Source organism: Phaenicophaeus curvirostris, chromosome 4 (assembly GCF_032191515.1).
Source record: "Phaenicophaeus curvirostris isolate KB17595 chromosome 4, BPBGC_Pcur_1.0, whole genome shotgun sequence".
Lineage (NCBI taxonomy): Eukaryota > Metazoa > Chordata > Aves > Cuculiformes > Cuculidae > Phaenicophaeus > Phaenicophaeus curvirostris.
This window is the reverse complement of record NC_091395.1, coordinates 9,713,716-9,726,418: the sequence shown is the minus strand read 5'-3', so window position 1 is coordinate 9,726,418 and position 12,703 is coordinate 9,713,716. Positions and strand designations below refer to the sequence as shown.

Sequence of the window (12,703 nt, the reverse complement as noted above, 5' to 3'; positions counted from 1 at the left end):
CATATCAATTCTGAGTCAAGTACACAGGCACGTTTTATATATATCTTATAGGATATATATTAGACGTTTTGATGTATGCTGTGCTTTGGTGTTTAGCACAAGAAACACTTTCAGTAACTGTTTATGGTTGCAATCATTGCATGACAAAATTGAGAATCCACTGATTTATAGACAGAGGTATATTGTTTGAGAGACATAAACCTTAAAGTTTCAATCAGTGTCCTACCAAAGCTTACTCAAGACTGCCAAAAGGTTGCTTTAAAAAGTATGTTTTTTTGCCAAAGGGCTGGAAATTTGTATTTAAGTGCTGCCTTGACCAGGATAACTACCCCAGGAATGTTATTACCCACTCTCTGCCCTTGGATGGGCTCTGTAATGACTACAGGTTTCCTTGCGATCAAGAAGGCAACGGTTGTTTGCTTCTGCTCCTCCAATAGGCGGGTGAGACAAGGTATGGCTGACATGTTGGTATCTACAGAGATCAGTGAGCTGGAGCTGAGACAACTTGCAAAGCAGAAAGGGATCCTGTACATGCTTGGAAGCATGGTGTGCTCTGCTTTCTTGAGGGCAGAGAAAATTTTCCCAAGCTCTTAAAAAGGAGGCACTCTGGTAGCGAGAAGATCATTTTTCTCACGTCTTCTACTCAGGTAGCTGCTCTTATGAGCTAAAATTAGTCAGAGCAAATGAAGGAATTAATTATAAGCTGCTCTGGGCATGCATATATGTTTTAATGTGTTGTAAATAAAATTTTCATTATTTCAAATTGTGTTGAAAAATTACATGATCAGTAAAAAAATAAAAGAAATATAAACTTCTCCACAAACCAGTGTGCTGTAATGTAATGTACACTGCACAGCATCTGAAGGGCACCACGTGTATCACAAGGCAATGCCCATGTAGGGTGCTCAGCTGCATTTTACAATGTCGCCTCTTTGAAGTGTCCTGCTCTTTCATTAACAGCTGTATCACACTTGAGAAGAACTAATGGTAAAAAGATTTCCTGGCAAGCAGCTTCTTCTGTTAAATGGGGAATGTGATGTGTTTGGCATGTATAATTTAGCTAATTTGTACTAGAAACACATTACTTAGCTGTAGATTTGGTTATTGCATGATAAAGATGGCAATCCATTAATCAATTTATAGACATAAATGCATTATTGTTTAAGAAAAAATAACCCAAGAATTTAAACACCCTTGAATCAATAAAAATAATTAAAACAATGGTGTGTTGCAGTCATTTATTTGATTGTGCTACAGCTGTCTGATGCATGGTGAGATTACTGAAGCATTGAGCCAAACAGCCAACACCACATTTAGTTTTGTTTATTGGAATAATGAAAGGGTATTAATGATAAAGTATACAAGTGTGTAATAGAAAGTAATGTACTGTGAAATAAAATTATGTTTAGAAATCAAGAAGAATACAGTATAAGTTAAAGCCTTAAATATATTTGGAAACCACTTTGTATTGTTTTAATAGAAGAATGGTTGTGATGTACAGGCTATGAAAAATTACAGAAGTGTGTTATAGACATATGAATAAGAGGAAATCGAATTATTTTATGAAAAAGGAATTGTCGCTCTTAGGTTTTTCTTGCAGTCCTAGAATTTGAAGTGATGGAAATAACCACATGCTATATATTTACTGACCCGGGTCTGCATTCTCATTTAATCAATTTCTGTATTCTTCATTTTAGGAAACCCATGACAGTGGTTGTTTATTAAACTCTATTCAGGGGACACACAGAGAAATATTTGTAATGGATATGATTCTCGTATAAGAATATTTATGAACTACCATTTCAAAAAACAGACCCTGAAATGAATGCACGTATAATGTTCTTCTAAATTATTCATGAATACTTCTCACAAATGAACAAATAATTGATCTTTCAAATAAAAGAAATAAGGCATTTCTCAAATTTACTTGCCTAAAATTAATAGAAATGTAAAAATAGTAAACAATTGGCTTAATAGTACAATAAAAATATACTTTCATTTTACCGTTTCATGTTTCAGTAAAATGGAAGGTAAAGTGAAGTTACTCCATTGAACATGCCATGTGTTCAAATAAACTATTGTGAAGTTTGTACTTATTAAGAGAGCCTATTTACATTCCTTTTTGTAGTACAGAGATTGGCTACCCAGGCTAGCAAGATTCTAAAACAGGTTCTTAAAAACACTTGCTCTTTATGAATCTCAAAATACTAAACATTCGAGCACTTGTGTGTTGCTAAAATCTCAATGTTTAGGTCATTTGATAAGACTGTAGTACTTTTTGTTAATTTTCAGGAATTCACTGTAATACTACTTGCTTTTAAAGATATAGTATACAGAACATTAAATAGAGGTCCATATTTTTTTTAAGTATACTTCTCTAGTATCAATCTCTTGATTTCATGCCTAAATCCAAGCACTTCAGACTATTTTAAACTTCATTTTTCAAAATAGTCTTCTTACATTCTTCATCCTAGTGATAGAACATAATCTTAAGAAATATAAAACTAAAACCATGAAACACTTCCCACCTTCAGGAAATAACTTGCATAAAAATTGCATATGGCTCTATGTTCAGTGCAGTTGTGGCACTGATGGTGGTAATTAAAATATACTTATTGGAATATGACAAAGCTGTTAAAAACACTACTAGCACATCATGTGTGGCAGTTGCTTGGAAACTGTTCAGTGACATCATTGTTGTATTTTCTAGAGCTTTTATTGTTCTTGCAGTCTTCTTCCCCAAAATGACTGCTCAGTTTTTAATTCAGTGGAGCTTATATGTTAGGAAAATAGTATCTAGTTTGTACAAAACTTTCTAACAAAGATGCAGTGAGCATAAATGTAATTTGTGGTATTCATGCATGCAGAAGTTACAACTTGTAAATATTTCAGGTAAGAAAAACACCAAAGCTTGTATATTTAGTCATCATGTTATCTTCCAAATGAAGAATATGTTTTTGGCATGGATCTTTACAGAAGGCTAAAGGGTATATTTATGTTTATTAGCTGTGAATCCAATTATTAGACTTCTGTGTTTTCTTTCCCATATTTCTTTTCTAAGCCACCTTCTAGTTATGAGGAATTAATGAGAGATTAAGTCATTGGCTCGTACTCAGGAGACCTCTACTACTGTATGAATGCTTCCTTTATAACAATGGAAATACTACTTTTATCTGTCTTTTTTTCAGATCTGGCTTTTTTTTTTTTCAGTTACTATGATGTCAACTTCTGTCATGACAATCATGTTCTCTAATGTCAAAGGAGTGAGAAGAGATATACAACACCTATTATCTAAGAATGCCTGGCAACCTATGTAGTCAATAGACTGTTGCTGTTCATGGTGAGTCATACGCTAATTTTTATGACAATATCAGTTTTAACAAGGGGGATAACAGCTGAGTCTTATGAAGATTATTTAAGGAGCAAATTGAATAAGACCTCAGTGACAGTCCATTTTCTGTGCACCAGTCATGGAAAGAGGTAGTATAAATGGCACAAACAATACAGAATGAATCCAGAAATACAAAATAATGTGTTGTGCCTACTGTGATCTTACTGGAGTATTAAACTATAAAAAGTTTCTATGCAGTGAAGAAAACCAAAATATCTACATCGTTGTCTCCTAAGGCTTTTTCTACTAGAAATGTAAATTGGGAGTAAGGCACACCTCTCTCTATAGGTTCCAAAAGACCAGTAACTGTGAGTCTTTGTTGGAAGCATCCACTTTTGTATGACACAGTGGGGAGCTATAGTCACACTTATGGAGTAGGGGCTGTTTGCACCTTGAAAGTAATATGTCCCTGAGTCTGCCAGAGTTGTGTCCAGAGGAAGGTCACAGATATAATCAGAATGGAATAACTCTTCTGTGAAGAAAGGCTGAAAGAGCTTGGGTTGTTCAGGAAAAAAGAAGGCTTCAGCGAGACCTTATTGCAGACTTAAAGAGGGCTTGTAAGAAAGATGGGGGCAAACTTTTTAGTGGAGCCTCTTGTAATAGAACAAGAGGTAATTCTTTTAAACTAAAAGAGGGTAGATTTAGACTAGACGTAAGAAAAAACTTAGTTACAGTGTGGATGGTGAATACCGTTTCCCTGGTACCATTCAAGGTTAGGTCAGATGAGGCTCTAAGCAACCTGATCTTATGGAAAATGTCCCTGTTTATCGCAGAGGGGTTGGACAGGATGGCCTGTAAGGGTTTCTTCCAATTCAAGACGTTCTATGATTTTAAAAGTCAAAAAATTCTTTTAGAAGAAAGAAAAAATAAAAAAAAAAAACAAAAATACTCCCTTTCACTCTTTTACATACATTTTTGTTTTATTCTGCTAGTTTTGTTACAGTGAAAACAAACTTAAACAATGACGTTTGTTCTCTAAAGAAATTCTAATCCAAAATAAAACCAGAAGCAGCAAACAAAGGGAAACAAAGGAAGTGTGTAGGCTTTGAGAAGACAAACAGCTTATACTGCGTATTAGATGAGCAGTATTATGGTTCCTAACTACATGTAATGTAATTACTCATAGTTTTATATCAATAAAGAAGGCACATTGACAAAACATTTTAAGTAATACATATAAACTTGAGATGTTCAGCTGCTGCAGGATAATTGCCCAATAAATACTCAAAAAGAACAAAAGTACAACAAGAGACACAAAGAAGAGAAGTGCATATTTCATTCAGAAAGGTATGGTGCAACTTTTCTCTTTGAGTAACTGATATCTGTTTTCTCACAGTCTTAGATGTGTTTTCTCACAGGTTTATATCTATACCACACTACTCATTGATTTCCAGTTTCAAAGCTCCTCAATTTTTACAGTAGTGTAGCTTCCCAAGGAATGCCTAGATTATCTGCTGGAGAGACATATCTTTACAGTCTTTTTTTCAGTAAGTCACTAACCAGAGCTACTGTAACTGCTTGACATTTGGTCATATCTTGCACATTCCCATTTCCCACTCACTAACTAAGCAACAAATGAGGTAAAAAGCTGATGGTGTTAAACAGCTGCATTGTCTACTACTGCCTTTCTGATCTGCGTGCTTTCTGAGTGCTGATTTTATCAGTTCAGCTTTACTAATTCTTCATAAGAATTGTATGGCCTCGTTCAAGAATAGTATAAGTTCAATATAACTGAGTTCATATTTTGATTGTGAAATGAATTCTGGGGAAATGGAATGTACTTTAAGGCTCTGAGTTACAGGCCCACTTGCTGTTAGGAACACAACCAATGGCCCCGTCAGCACGATAGCAATGACATAGCCTTTAGCAACTTCTCAGGAAGTCCAATTTAATTAAGAGATTATCTTTTGAATACAACACCAAGCTTCTACATGACAAAGAAGTGTTTCCCACCATGTAAGCTTTCACAGCATCTCACTGAGAAAAAAAGTTGACTTTTCTCTGCAGCACAGTAGAGGAAATTACTGTTTTGCCTTTGTTTTCTGTGCTGCTGCATCAATACAGTGTTAGAGAGAGTTTTTGTTTTCTTTCCTGCATGCTTTCCAAGATAACCAGACCATGAAAATCTGAGAAATAACTTGCAATGAGCCTTATTAAACTTGCATAAATCTGATTTTTATGGATCTTGTGCCATGACTTTCATTTATTGAAAGTAACAGTAAGAAGCTAATGTGAACTTGCAGGCAGATTAGCAGGCTCTTGCTGCAGTATGTTTTAGATTTTATGTGCAAGGAAGACTCTGGCGCTCAAGTTACTTACGTGCTCTGATTGTCGCTTTCATTTTCAAGAAGTAGGAAAATAGCATGCATAGCTCCTTGGAGCTTCAAAAATCTAAGTGTCTAATCACTCACTAGAAGGATAAATCATTTTGTGGAGGAGGTTAGTAAAAAGAAAACCCAGACACTACTATTGCATATTTCCGTGAGGCTGTAGTGCTAATCATTGACATGATTCAAGAACTGCCTGGAAGGCAAGGAAGCCTTTCAAGTGCAGTTTGACAATGGCAAATTTTAAAAATATTATGTGGAAGAAAACTGAAAAATCTTTCTTTTTTTTTTTTTAAATTAATTTACTTTCCTGTATTTATAGCTTTTACCTGCACTTGGGGCACAACAACCCACCCTGTGCAGTGTTACAGACTAGGAGAAGTCTGTCTAGAAAGCTGCCTGGAGGAGAGCGACCTGGGGGTGTTGGTTGACAGCCGACTGGCCATGAGCCAGCAGTGGCCCAGGTGGCCAAGAAGGCCAATGGCATCTTGGCTTGGATCAGAAATGGTGTGACCAGCAGGTCCAGGGAGGTTATTCTCCCTCTGTACTCGGCACTGGTGAGACCGCTCCTCGAATCCTGTGTTCAGTTCTGGGCCCCTCACCACAAGAAGGATGTTGAGGCTCTGGAGCGAGTCCAGAGAAGAGCAACAAAGCTGGTAAAGGAGCTGGAGAACAGGCCTTATGAGGAATGGCTCAACGAGGTTGTTTAGCCTGGAGAAGAGGAGGCTGAGGGGAGACCTCATTGCTCTCTATAACTACCTGAAAGGAGGTTGTAGAGGGGAGGGTGCTGGCCTCTTCTCCCAAGTGACAGGGGACAGGACAAGAGGGAATGGCCTCAAGCTCCGCCAGGGGAGATTTAGGCTGGACATTAGGAAAAAATTTTACACAGAAAGGGTCATTGGGCACTGGAACAGGCTGCCCAGGGAGGGGATTGATTCACCTTCCCTGGAGGTCTTTAAGGCACGGGTGGATGAGGTGCTAAGGGGCATGGTTTAGTGTTTGATAGGAATGGTTGGACCCGATGATCCGGTGGGTCTCTTCCAACCTGGTTATTCTATGATTCTATGATATGTTATTCACAAAGGTCATAAGTATATCATGAATGTATTTCATGAGTATATATCATTGTACATTTTGCCTATTCTGTTAATTGCAGAAAATTCACTTTATGTTGTCAACAAAACTTTAAGTAACTCCTATATTAAATGAGCAAAACAACTGACTGGTAAAAAGGTAATGCGCTTACCAAAGGCCTTGTGTCATCTAGGCCCATCAGTCCTGTAGCATTATTCTTACCATGCCTGATAAGAAAAGCGTGTAGAATAGTGCCATAGTGACTCTTGCACTTCGTACCAAGGGGTACCAAGTGTCAAGAGCATTTTCATATTATTCCCTGGTTTTCTAGCATATATAATGTGTATTACTACAGATTTGTCTATTTGTTATTAGATTTTTCCATCTTCCATTTGTTTAAAAAGAAATGCAAACTGTTCTTACCTCTGTAGATAAAATATGAATTTACTGTGAAATTTCAAGAGAAAGAACCAATACAGCTCTGCTGGTATTAAGAGTGTACAAAAATATTTCAAAATATTTTTTTTTAGATAACATGTATGGTACTGTCTTGTCAAACCATGTATTCCTGTATAGTAGTTATGCTCATGTTATACACATACCATCGCTGTGGTAAAAATACAACTCAAAAATATCATACACAGTGAGCCAGTGTTGGTTTACCTTATGTTGCAAAACTAAGGAGAACAGAGAGAAGGGACATGTAATTCTTCTCTGATTTCCCCATTAACATATTTTTTTATTTACATGGAAATCATGACAGTGAATGTAGCATCCAAATTGCCAAACATGTTGGAGGAAGGTAACGTATTCCATGATTTCTCTTGAGAGCTTTTACTCCTTCTGTCTTTGAATAAAACACTGTACTCCTATCATGAAATATGTAGTTATCAAAGGAGTGATAAAAAGCCTTTCCCTTGAAACTCCATTTGATAGCTTTGAAAATACCACCCCACTCATAGGAGAAAACACCAAGGGAAAGAGTCTAGGATTGACTTCCTATAAAAGAATACTTAAAAAAAAATATTCAGCCTTTAAAATTATTAGAAAAGCTAAGTATTTCCCACAGCTGTCAAAGACTTGTTAAACATTGCTTGCACATATTCAAAGGAAGGCTGACCCAACTTTTCCTGTGAATTATTAACCTGTTCTCATAAGAGTTGTCAGATGTGAACAAGAGATGGCTGAGATAGCTCTCAGGCCAAAATTCTAATTGAGCAAAGGACTCGAAAATATAGCATGGCAAATACCAAACATGATGAGAGACCAAAGTATCATCACAGTCCAGTCAGAGAATTTATATCAAGAATTGACTTTGTAGTTTGGGGATTTCCTTCAGCAAATCTTTGGTACCGCTGCTGTGAGCTGATACTACAGCTTTCTGGAAGGGACCTGAAGTAAGGAAGGGATGAGCATATACCCAGAGAGGTGCCACCTCCCCATGACTGCAGTGGATGGAGGGTTTCAGCATGGCTGTATTACCTTCCTGAAAGGGATATCTTTCAGAAATGTTCTGTGTAGGAGTGTTTCTCTGAAGTCAAGGGTATGTGGTTACTATTGGGAGTGTGCAGGAGTGAACAGCCTCCTGTCCATGCTGGCACCTCCCTTAAATATGTACCTGCTGGGTCTGAGGATGTAGTGAAGAAAATATTATCTATGTTTCATAAAATGGACTTTCAGTTTCTCAGGGAAATGGTAGATTTTCAGTGTTCTCTATAGCTGAGAACAAGGAAAACAATCACATGAGGAATATTCCTCAGGGGATGTCTCTGCAGAGGCATATGTTGTTCTCTTTCTGTGGTACATGTATATTTTTGAGTTTCATCTTCTGATACTGTTATCAGCTTTATTCCAAGAATTACTGCATGTGGGAGCACACCTACTCTACAGAGAATTTCCTAATTTTATGATCTTCTTGATGTATGTGCCCATCCAACCTGCAGAGGATTTCTTGCAGATTTTGTTTCACTGTGATTTGTTCTTGAGTTTGTTAAGCCTTTCCCCAGAGAAGTGGGTTATCCTTACTAAATTTCTTTTAATTTTTATGGGGTTTTTTAATTTTAATATGTGATTCCATATCAGCAATTCTTTGTTTCTTTTGGGCTGTTTCCCACAAATCCTCTGCACGCATATCCAGGTATATACACACATGACATGTACATGGAGACCTTATACAGTGTGTTTAAATTGTCTTTCCTTACTTTTTACCTTCAGTGTTTTTACTGCTGTCTCACTATATTATAATTTTTTCAATTTTACTTTATCTCCTGTTCATGAGTTCCCTGAATCATAACCTGTAGGAACTCAAGGCTGTGAGCTGCTCTGGAGACCTTTTCTGCGTGGTTACGGAACTTCCTCTTGGTATCAGAAGTGAGAAAGTACAACTGCACAGGAAAGAATGGGCCATAGAGAGCAATTCAGCTTCACAGCTGCCCTGTACAACTTAGCAAATTGCTGTTCTGGCAACCATTGGTGCAGCACAGCCAGGAAGCCAGATAGGAGAGTGGCCTGTAGGTCCGGTATTATAAGGATTTTCACAAACTCTTTGCATAAATGTATAGCAATGCAGTGGTGATTTTGTTAGCTGCTTAATTTCATGGATCTAGAGCCACTTTGTGTGGCTGTCGCTGTCTCCACGGCAGCTGCCTCCTGGTTTTCCTAGCTCAGCTGCCTAAACCATACATCGAAAGGAACATTCAGTAGTTGTTCAGTGACTACCTGCCAGAATCATCACTTTTGAATTCTCAAAACCTGTCCAAGTTGACTCGCTGAAGTAAGATACAACACCAACATTAAGATGGGAGAATGCTTGTTGTGCAGCAAAGCAATCTTCTGGGCCACAAAAATCTGGTCATAAATTAAATAAAGCAGTTTAGATGTGTTTCTCTGAATTTGTTTGAGAATAAGAACGGTTACATTACTTTATTTTCAACGAGAATATTGTTCAGATCACACTCACCCAAAACTGCATGCATTTAAGTGGTGCTCAGCTGACCATTCCCATTACAGGAAAGGAAATCAAATCATTCCTGTTTGCACTCTCAGGAGATGGCTGGGCATGAAGCTCACTGGGCAAGGTCTGGAGAGGAATCTTGAATTATTAATATTGATAATAATGGTAAGTCATAAAACTCTTCAGAGACTCATCTACATAGGTTGTGTGCGTTGCTTAAATTCTGGAAGTTGTTAATATATTCAATAAATTTGTTAGCCGTCAAGGCTTTACATTCAATGTTATTTTGTTAAGTGTTTCATATATATGATTTCAGAAATACAAATGAACTGTGTTTTATTATTTTAACAAACAAAATATTGGCAAATCCTGTTCATTAACGTGCTTAATCCCTGCACCTTACAGACAAGTGGAGTTTCTTTTCCAGCCTGAGGAGGTTGTTGAAATGTCTTTCCAGTCCTATAGATACTTCATATTCATGGAGGTGACCCACAAGAAATTAGGGGAGAGTCTGCATAGACCTTTAGGAACAGTTCAGATGCAAATTGAAGTTTCATGAGATCTTCACATTGATCTTGGAACCTACACATACTGATGTGTTTGGATCCTGGGATTTAATTTTGGCTATTCCAGAGAAAGGAGATAGACATTAAAAGTTAAACTGGTCAGAGGCTGTTTTTCCCCAGCTATTGGCCCCAAAATGAATCTGACCTTATTTCAGTGCCACTTCTACTAAATATTCTGAGGGCAGGTTTTTCTTGGCAAGTGAGAAGCAGTCTTATCATTATGAAAATATTTGTGACAGCTCAAAGAACCTGGTACTTCTTGTTACTTATGACTTGAATTTGTCATGATACAGGTAGCTCTGAAGGCTGTAACTAGTGAGAAGTAATGACTCCAAGACACTGTGAAGATTAATTCAGACCCACCTGGAAAAGAGCTCTGGTAAACATGAGAGAGCAGAAGCATTAGTGAGTGATACCTAAATGAGTAACATCTCCATATATAAGGCATCTAAGTCTATGATCTAAATATGATATTGTTGGCTGCAAAGTCGGCATCTTGTACTTTTTCTTTCTCATGACTCTTAAATTCTCTATCACTCCTTTCCATAATAGTCACCCATGTAGTATATATGTATTGCAGACTTTTTCTGTTTTATTTAAGCAAAATTGTCCCCAAAGACTTTCTGATACATGCCTTTTTTCTGTGCTTAGTAATGTCTCAATAGCTGTTCTGTCAAACTTTGTCATCTCCATATCTTCTTCAGTAACATTTTAATGTTGTCTTCAAAGCAATCTGTAAATATTTAGGATGATCTCAGTGCATGAATTGCTCTGTGAAGGAGAGCTGGTTTCACAGAAGTTTGCTTGTCCCTGTATAGGTGTCCAGCATCACTGTAGGTACTGTAAGATATCCAGGATGCCTGCATTGTAACTGGCAGTTACAATACAGGACTTGGTGGAGATCTGCACCCTGTGGGATGGTAGTTAGAGCCACGTATTTGAATCCTTCCCACAGAATCTTGAGAGGAGATCCACTATGCTACAGAAATCCTGCTAGTGCATCACGAGACCTACTTGCCCTCACAGAGTTTCTCCACTACATAATTCTGCATCTCACATCAATCTGCTCAACCTCCCCAATGACTTCAATAAGGCCAAGTGAGCCATATCCAAGACAGCAAGTTTTCACAGGCAGAAGTTCATCTTCCATTGTCACTATATGCCTTGAGAATAATTTTATTGTCCTTTTTTTTACCCTTATGTCATAGAATCATAGAATAACCAGGTTGGAAGAGACCCACCAGATCATCGAGTCCAACCATTCCTATCAACCACTAAACCATGCCCCTCAGTGTCTCCTCCACCAGTCCCTTAAACACCTCCAGGGAAGGTGAATCAACCACCTCCCTGGGCAGCCTGTTCCAGTGCCCAATGACCCTTTCTGTGAAGAATTTTTTTCTAATGTCCAGCCTAAATCTCCCCTGGCGGAGCTTGAGGCCATTCCCTCTTGTCCTGTCCCCTGTCACTTGGGAGAAGAGGCCAGCTCCCTCCTTTCTACAACCTCCTTTCAGGTAGTTATAGAGAGCAATGAGGTCTCCCCTCAGCCTCCTCTTCTCCAGGCTAAACAACCCCAGCTCTCTCAGCTGTTCCTCACAAGGCCTGTTCTCCAGCCCCTTCACCAGCTTTGTTGCTCTTCTCTGGAATCGCTCCAGAGCCTCAACATCCTTCTTGTGGTGAGGGGCCCAGAACTGAACACAGGATTCAAGGAGCGGTCTCACCAGTGCTGAGTACAGAGGGAGAATAACCTCCCTGGACCTGCTGCTCACGCCGTTTCTGATACAAGCCAAGATGCCATTGGCCTTCTTGGCCACCTGGGCCACTGCTGGCTCATGTTCAGTCGCTGTCAACCAACACCCCCAGGTCGCTCTCCTCCAGGCAGCTTTCTAGACAGACTTCTCCTAGTGTCTTGCACTGCATAGGGTTGTTGTGCCAACTTTAAATAGAATAGTATGTTATGCATTTAATGCATGAAAGAAGTTTTTGGGTTTTAGGGTTTTTTTGAGATTTGTTTTTCTTTTTTTCAATTCCTTATCTTTTATTGAACTCACCTTGCTTACCTCTTATTTCTAACAGACGCTCACAATATTAAATGAGGGAAGTTTCATACACTGTGTGATACTGCTGTATATAATTATGTGATTCATGTGCAGACTGAGGCTTAAAGTGAAACATAGTATTCCCACCATGTTTAGTTACTTCAGTGTCATTATTCAGCCTGGTTGCATGAGGTGTCTAAATGTGACTATAGATAAAAAAAGAAAATACATTTAAAGGGTTGTCAAAAATAGAGAAGGCATCGGACAACCAAGAGTGTGTTCATGTGTGCATCACCATGTCTATATATGCATGCTTGCACACGACAGCTGCACAGTTTCTTGCTTATGGAACCAAA

At 38.2% G+C, this 12,703-nt stretch overlaps 1 long non-coding RNA gene across 1 annotated transcript; it reads left to right on the top strand.

Moving 5' to 3' along the window:
- Window positions 1-3,220: 3,220 nt before the first annotated feature.
- LOC138719546 (uncharacterized) lies at window positions 3,221-10,726 on the top strand. Its single transcript, XR_011337229.1, has 4 exons — window positions 3,221-3,340; window positions 4,587-4,678; window positions 9,802-9,910; window positions 10,605-10,726. It is a non-coding gene; the product is annotated as an uncharacterized lncRNA (long non-coding RNA).
- Window positions 10,727-12,703: the final 1,977 nt, after the last annotated feature.